At 33.1% G+C, this 7,584-nt stretch overlaps 1 pseudogene across 1 annotated transcript; it reads left to right on the top strand.

Moving 5' to 3' along the window:
- The first annotated feature begins 2,503 nt into the window (after positions 1 to 2,503).
- Positions 2,504 to 6,233, top strand: LOC143904661 (protein unc-45 homolog B-like; annotated as a pseudogene). Its single transcript, XR_013259006.1, has 4 exons — positions 2,504 to 2,913; positions 3,237 to 3,566; positions 3,649 to 4,079; positions 4,468 to 6,233. The product of XR_013259006.1 is annotated as a protein unc-45 homolog B-like (transcript).
- Positions 6,234 to 7,584: the final 1,351 nt, after the last annotated feature.

Below are 7,584 nucleotides of genomic sequence, written 5' to 3'. Positions count from 1 at the left end.
ATGTCGAGATTTATCATTACTTAAATAAATCCTCATGCGTCTCACGTAATTCGCACGCCTTTCCCAGACACGTTTTTATCAAAGAATTTAATAAATTCCTGACGCTATATAGAAAGAGAGAAAATCGTCCCTAACTTTTACAGCGAAGCGTAATTTTATCTCGCGATAAAACGAAATAAAATAGTGTCAACCATTGCCGATCTAAACTCGAACTTTTGCGATCGACAATAATTGAATTAAAGTCAACGGGTCGTGGGAGAGGAAAGTATTATTCAGTCTTAATTTAATTCCAATACTCCTGTTTACGTGGGAGATGATTATTGATAGACAATAAACCTCCCTGGTAACCATATCCGATAGAAAACGATTAAAAACGACTATATCTGTATCGTTTTTAATCGTATCTTATCGGTTCTATTGTTGCATATTTAGAAGACAGATAAAACATTAATCGAATCGAATCGGTTTCTATCGTTTTAGGTCCGAATAAGAAAATAACTATACAAATTTTATAGTCATGAATCGTTTTCTATATGTACAATTGTTGCCCATCTGAATCAATCGTATATACACGATATAATATGTATCGTTATTTATGGTAATAATTTTACTGTATGCATTAATACGGATATATAAGAATAAAATGATAGACATCTTATCGATATTTATATGACTTAATCGAACCGATACATCTATCGTTTCTTATCAGGATTTTCTGACATACAACTTATCATCTTCTTTATGGCAGCAAATCGGTTCGTTTTCTATCGTATATTAATGATATAAATTGAATCGTTTGAAAACCTTCTACTTTGCATATGTTTGTATAAAGTTAAAACGATAGACATCTCGTCGATATTTATACGACTTAACCGAACCGACACATCTATCGTTTCTTATCAGGATTTTCCGACATACAACTTATCATCTTCTGTACGGCAGCAAATCGGTTCGTTTTCTATCGTATATTAATGATATAAATTGAATCGTTTGAAAACCTTCTACTTTGCATATGTTTTTATAAGGTTAAAACGATAGACATCTCGTCGATATTTATACGACTTAACCGAACCGACACATCTATCGTTTCTTATCAGGATTTTCCGACATACAACTTATCATCTTCGAAAACAAAGTTCGTCGAAGTATTTTTATGTGTGTGTGTGTGTGTGTGTGTGTGTGTGTGTGATTTGTTATTAAGATTAAAATAATAAAATATTTTATTTGTATTTTAGTGCAATTTTAAATAAGACGTTTCTAATGTAAATGTTGTTTTTATTTCTCTAATAACCGTGAAAATTTTGGCCCTTGGCTTCCTGGTGCTGTTGTCGCAAAGGTAGAAGCTTAATTATTTAAAAAAAAAATGCAGTTCTTTCTTTATCATAGAAAGATCTCTGATACGGTTTATTTTTCTTTTACACGGTTATAATCCGGTGGCATGCAGAGTAGCAAACATCTAAAGATGTTCTGACTGATATATAGCTGAGAAATTTCAAATTTTTCCAATTTTTTTCTGACAGGGCATCGTAAATAAACGGTTCACTATTAACCATATTAAAAAGACAATTATAGCTACTTTAATACCATTAAAAATTATAGAAACCGATGCACCACTAATAAGAAATTTAGGATGCAAGCCCATGTGTATTGTATCGAGAATTTTTTATAGAGTATCGTGAATAAACGAAACTTCAATTATGTTAAAAACTGATTGAGACCGATATAAAGGTAATAAGAAATTTCCGATAGAATCCCAAGTATTTTGCAACGTGAGTTTCTGATAAAATACCGTAAATAAATGATTCACTAATTATATTAAAAACAATAGAAACTGATATATAGCTGATAAGATATTTACGATAGGATTCCAAGTATTTTGTAACGTGAGTTTCTGATAGAGTACCGTAAATAAACGATTCACTAACCATATTAAAAACGATAGAAACTGATGTGCAGTTGAGAAGACATTTACGATAAGATTCCAAGTATTTTGTAAGGTGAGTTTCTGATAGAATACCGTAAATAAACGATTCACTAACCATATTAAAAACGATAGAAACTGATGTATAGCTGATAAGACATTTACGATAGGATCCCAAGTATTTTGTAACGAGAGTTTCTGATAGAGTACCGTAAATAAACGATTCACTAACCGTATTAAAAACGATAAGAAATTTTTTTATCGTTTTCTATCGGAGATGGTTACCAGGGCTATCTTTCAATGCTAGCGAAAGTTAGCTCTCTAATATAAAAATGTTGGCAAATGTTGTTTACAATTTATTTGCAGATCTCACACTGGAAATTGCATTGTTGTTTTTAACTGCAAGTTTATTTTCGATCTATTAATGTTTCATACTTGCATACAGTTATTTAGAAAAAGTTTTATACTCTGTGCTTTTTACATTTGAGATGAATTATAAAATATTACAGAGAGTCTTCCTACATATATATTAAAACATATATATATAATGCATCATATATTTTGTGTTGTAGAGATATTCCACCATGGCAAGAGTTATAACTGCACAAGAATGGAAAGAGAAGGGTAATAAAGAATTTAACAAAAACGATTGGTCAAAAGCATTGAATTACTACACAAACGCACTGAAACTAGGAATAGAGAACAACGCTGAAAAAGAAGTGTGCTACAAAAATCGAGCTGCCGCTTATTTAATGCTGGACAATTACGAGGAAGTCATTAAAGACTGCAACAGTGCGTTAAAGATATGTTGTAATAAAACATTGTATCGTAGATGTCAAACACTGGAAGAGTTAAAAAAGTTCGACGAGGCATATCGAGACGCGGAGATTATTGTTTCGTCTGATCCAAATAACGAAGTTATTCAACCCGTAAAGGAGCGCTTACATAAAATTGTACAAGGTTGTCGTGAGGAACCAAATCTTAGTGCCACGGTAAATATACATAACTATTAACAAAAGTTTATCAACTTGCAAGACATGTTTGGTCCAGATAATATGAAAATTGTAACATAATTTTTGTACTGGATATATTAGTAAGAGTTTTTATTTCTCGATCAAAATACTACACATGATTTAACAAATTGATTTAAGGTTTTTTTATTACATAATTGTTAATTGCTATCGATTAATATTCTACAGTATTCTACACTCACTATAATAGATATAAATTACATAATTTAAATATTATCTTTCACAGTTATTTACATTTTTATTACAGATCATTTAAGAATACGTTTATTTTTACTTTGTATTAGATATCACAACTGCTGGATTTAGTATTTAACGTGAGCTTTGATAAAGAGAACCGTGAAACCGCTATGATTAAATTGTATACATTCGCACGTGATGAAGCTGGTGCCGAGGAGATATTCCAAAAGGAAGGTGTATCAAAAATCGCACAACTTGTGAAAGTTGAAGAGAACGAAAAATTGATCTGCAACGCGATTTATATCGTACGCGAATTATGCAAAAACAGTATTGGTCGAACCGACTACGTTATGAAATGTGTCGGTTTGTTATGGTGTCTGGAGATGATGAACAGCGCATCTACAGAGAGAGTCAACGCGTCTCAAAGTTGTTTACAGGTAAATATTATCGAATAAAATACGTGCAGTTATTATACACGTATTTCAGTAATTCAAAATTTATTACATATTTCGGTTTCAGACTATATTGAACATCTACAGCGGCATGAATAATAAATGTCGTCCAAAACCCGACATGAGTTTGTGCTTAAAGTATAAGAGTGAAATTTACATGATACTGTCGTGCTTCTTAAATAGTGTAACGAGTAGAACGATAATCTTGCTAGAGACGCAATAATAGAATTGATTACACGTAATATGCATCATGCTGCGTTAAACTGGGCCGAACAATTGGTCGACTTTGGCGGTTTGCAAAAATTAATGGAAGTGGCCACCCAATTGGAAGAACACGAATCCTCGCTTGACATCACGTCTTCTATTCGAACTCTTATCAGTATATCTTTAGCAAAAATATATAAAAACATGTACTATGATGCTGCTAAGGGAGAATTTATCGACGTCATTTACGAATTTATTCAGGATAAATTGCTTAAATCTGACACAGAATCCAAAGTATGGATTTTGTAACTTCGGATTTTTTCTAATTATTTAAATTGTTTTAAAATAAAGGGTCCATTATCTCCTTAACCATAGCATGCTTGAGATATTTAAACTCTATATTTTTAAAACAAAAATGTCAATAAAGATTTTTTTTCAATTATCGATATTGTATATTCTGTAACTTACGTATTCAAATACAGTTATAACAGAGTTTAATCAAAAATTTACTGAAGAATAAAACTTTACCATTTTTCGTATTTTCTGAAGCATAATAATTTATCAGAGATTTCTCCTATTATTCATCAAAATTAAATAAAACTATCTATTGATATTTTTTAAATTAACTATTGTTTCATAAAATGTACAAATTTATGAATTATTATCATCAATTATCTTATAGGTGCGTGGAGTAGTTGCGATAATAATCCTGATATTCGGCCCGTTCAAAGTTGCAGACGCAATTATTTTCAAAAAAGAGATAGTTGAGAAGATCTTCGCTAAGGCGGAAACGGATGACGTATTGCAACAGAAAGTGGTTTGCGAATGTGTCATTGCCGCTGCGACTAAATATACTAAGTTCAACGAGTTCATAAATAAAAGTGTAAATATATTGCAGAAGCTGGATAAATCTAATAACGATATAATTAGGATTCTAGCGTTTTTGGGATTGTGCCAGTTGAGTAAATTTGAAAGGTATTACGTTATCCAACCGTTCGCGGGTGAAGCAACGTACGAATTGGTCAAGGTTTGCAGACGATTTAGTAAATTCCAAGAAAGAAAAAGACATGATAAAATGGGCCATTAAGGGCCTATCGTACATCACTTTTGACGGCAACATCAAAGACGAGTTGATCAAGGACCAACAAATCATTCAAACAGTTTTTGAGCTCGCCAAGATTAGCGATCAATCAGTCCTCTATAGTGTGGCCACGACGCTGGTAAACGTGTGCAATGCTTATGACAAGCAAGGATTTACATTTATACCCGAAATAGAAGAATTAAAAAAACATGTCAAAAATTGTTTTCACCAAGAATATCTGGCCAATGATGACGAAGACTTCGTGCAGGAAAGACGGTGCCTATTAGTGAAGAACGGTGTGACCGGCGCTCTGGTCAGCCTCGCCAAAACGGGCAACCAAAACTGCAAGGAACTGACAGCCCGCGTATTCTTCGCTGTATGCGGTAAAAAGGAATTGACAAAAATAGTTGTTCAACAAAGCGGTACGAAGGGCATTGTTGTCGTTAGCGCTAGAGGGCACAGACAAGGGAAAAAAGATAGCTTCGCAACTCTTAGTCCATCTGGCACACACGTTACCTCCTGAGAATGCATTTCCCGGTGATTCAATGATGGATGTTGTACAACCGATCACAAATCTCTTGAACCCGGAGTGTTCCGTTAATGAGAGATGCGAGGCTCTAAAAGCTTTGTCCAATCTAGCTAGTGTCGACAATAATATGCGACTACATATATTCAACGACTCAGGATTTGAAAATTTCAACAACTATATGAGCGATAATCACAACATGTTAAACCACGCGTACGCAGAACTCATAAACAATTTGGTATTAAGCTGTGAAGTTGCTATTCGGTATGTTGAACAGAGATCTTATCAACTTAAGAATCTTATGGCTTGGTTTGTGGTGGGCAGCAAAGATGAACGTACAAAGAAGGCAGCAGTTGAAGCGGTAATAACGCTAACAGCAGCCAGCAAAAAGGCTTGCGAAAAATTACTCAGCTGGGATATTTGGCGGACATTCCTACACCTTTTACTCAATAATCTAGACAGTAACTTAAAACATAAGGGTATCGAAATTGCGTTAAATATAATGAATAGTACGAAAAACGTTGCTACAAAACTCATGAAAACAGACATAATGGAACCTTTGAGAGAATCGAGCAAGAACGATATCATGCAAAACAAGGAGATCAAAGAATTAGCATCCCTTGTTCTAGAGGCTGCTGCGAAATGGGACCGGAAAATCGAGGGAAATGTCGAAGTGAACGAGAATCGTCAGATAGCATTAATAATATAAAACATGTCGATTAAGAAAATTATGTATAAATGTTAATTGGAATCTTAATGTCATATTAATAGAATATTATTTTTTATTTTAATAAATAAAGGTTTAATGTACTGTATAACTAATAAATTGTAGAACTTTGCATTTACGAGACTCTTGTCCCGGCGCTTTTTGCCCACGATAAATAATATTTTAGCATTTCAAGCACAGAAGTATATTTTTTTCGGGAGGCTATATCTCAGCAAAAATCTCTTTGTGAATTCTTAATTGCCGTTCTTGCAAGTTAAAATTTTTTCTTCTCTGTTGCCAGCAATCGGTGGAACTCGGAGAATGCCGCGAACGTATAGACGGTTTTTATTTTAGTTTCGTCATTGAAAAATGGACGCACCAGCTTCTTTTAATGCTGCTAAAATTTGTTCATCTTGTGGCAACTAAGCAACTTAAATATATACTTCATATTTATAATGTATACATTTATATTAATATACATGTATACAAGCTACCCACGTTTTTAACGTTTTCCGTAACGAATTGGAGAGATCATGGTTGATCAAATAGTGTTGGAAAACATCTATTAAAAATAAAAATAATTTAACGCGAACATCTTGTTGCGGCTCTATGTGCTCCATCGTTATTTATGTTTGATCAACCATGATCTCTCGTTGGACTGGACGGACGCGTATGCGCCGTATATTACGTTTATTACGTTAAAGAGTACACGCAAGGAAACGTTTTTTAAATGCAAATAATATTTAGACGCACAATTATAATTATATTATTTTGATCATGTAAACTTGTTATTATATCAATTTGAAATTCGTCAATTGATGGTACATCTATCAAAGAGGGACATTTTAAGTTGCTATAAACATTTTTAATGTTCTGTTCAACGGGCTGAATTAATTTTTTTTCTTCACGAAAAGTCCACTTACCTGATGCGCGATTTAAAAAAAACGCATGTATTTTTTTTTAATTGCACTTGGATGAATTAAAAAAGTCGCACGCAGATTCAGAAAAATCGCGCGCTGTTTTAAGCGTTATCAAAAAATAACTGTATTTGGACGTGTTTTTAAAGAACCGCACTGGATAGTTGCAGTTCTCAAAAGACCGTCGGCGTTCTTTACGCTTATTAAAAATAATATTATAGCCTTTTCTGCGCGTTTTCAAAATAACGCTGGCTTCTTCTACGGATTTTTGAAAAAAACTTTAAATTAATATTTTAAAGTTACTTAAAACAAAAGAATTTTAAGTAGATAGTTCTCAATGCGCTATTTATAAAAAAGACGCTAGCGTTTTTTACTTGTTTTCGGAACGGACGCTAGCATTTTTTACGCGTTCATTAAAGACGCTGGCGTTTTCTTTAAACGCGCAAACGACGTTGGCATTTTTTTGTAGATTGCGTACAAAACATTGGCCTTTTTTGTTTGACAATGTGTTGAGAACTATTTACTTAAAATTTCCTTGTATAAATATCTATATTTCTTTTATAAATAAT

Source organism: Temnothorax americanus, unplaced genomic scaffold (genome assembly GCF_048541705.1).
Source record: "Temnothorax americanus isolate GAGA-0224 unplaced genomic scaffold, ASM4854170v1 Scaffold55, whole genome shotgun sequence".
In the NCBI taxonomy this organism is placed as follows: domain Eukaryota; kingdom Metazoa; phylum Arthropoda; class Insecta; order Hymenoptera; family Formicidae; genus Temnothorax; species Temnothorax americanus.
This window is presented reverse-complemented; position numbering and strand designations above follow the sequence as displayed.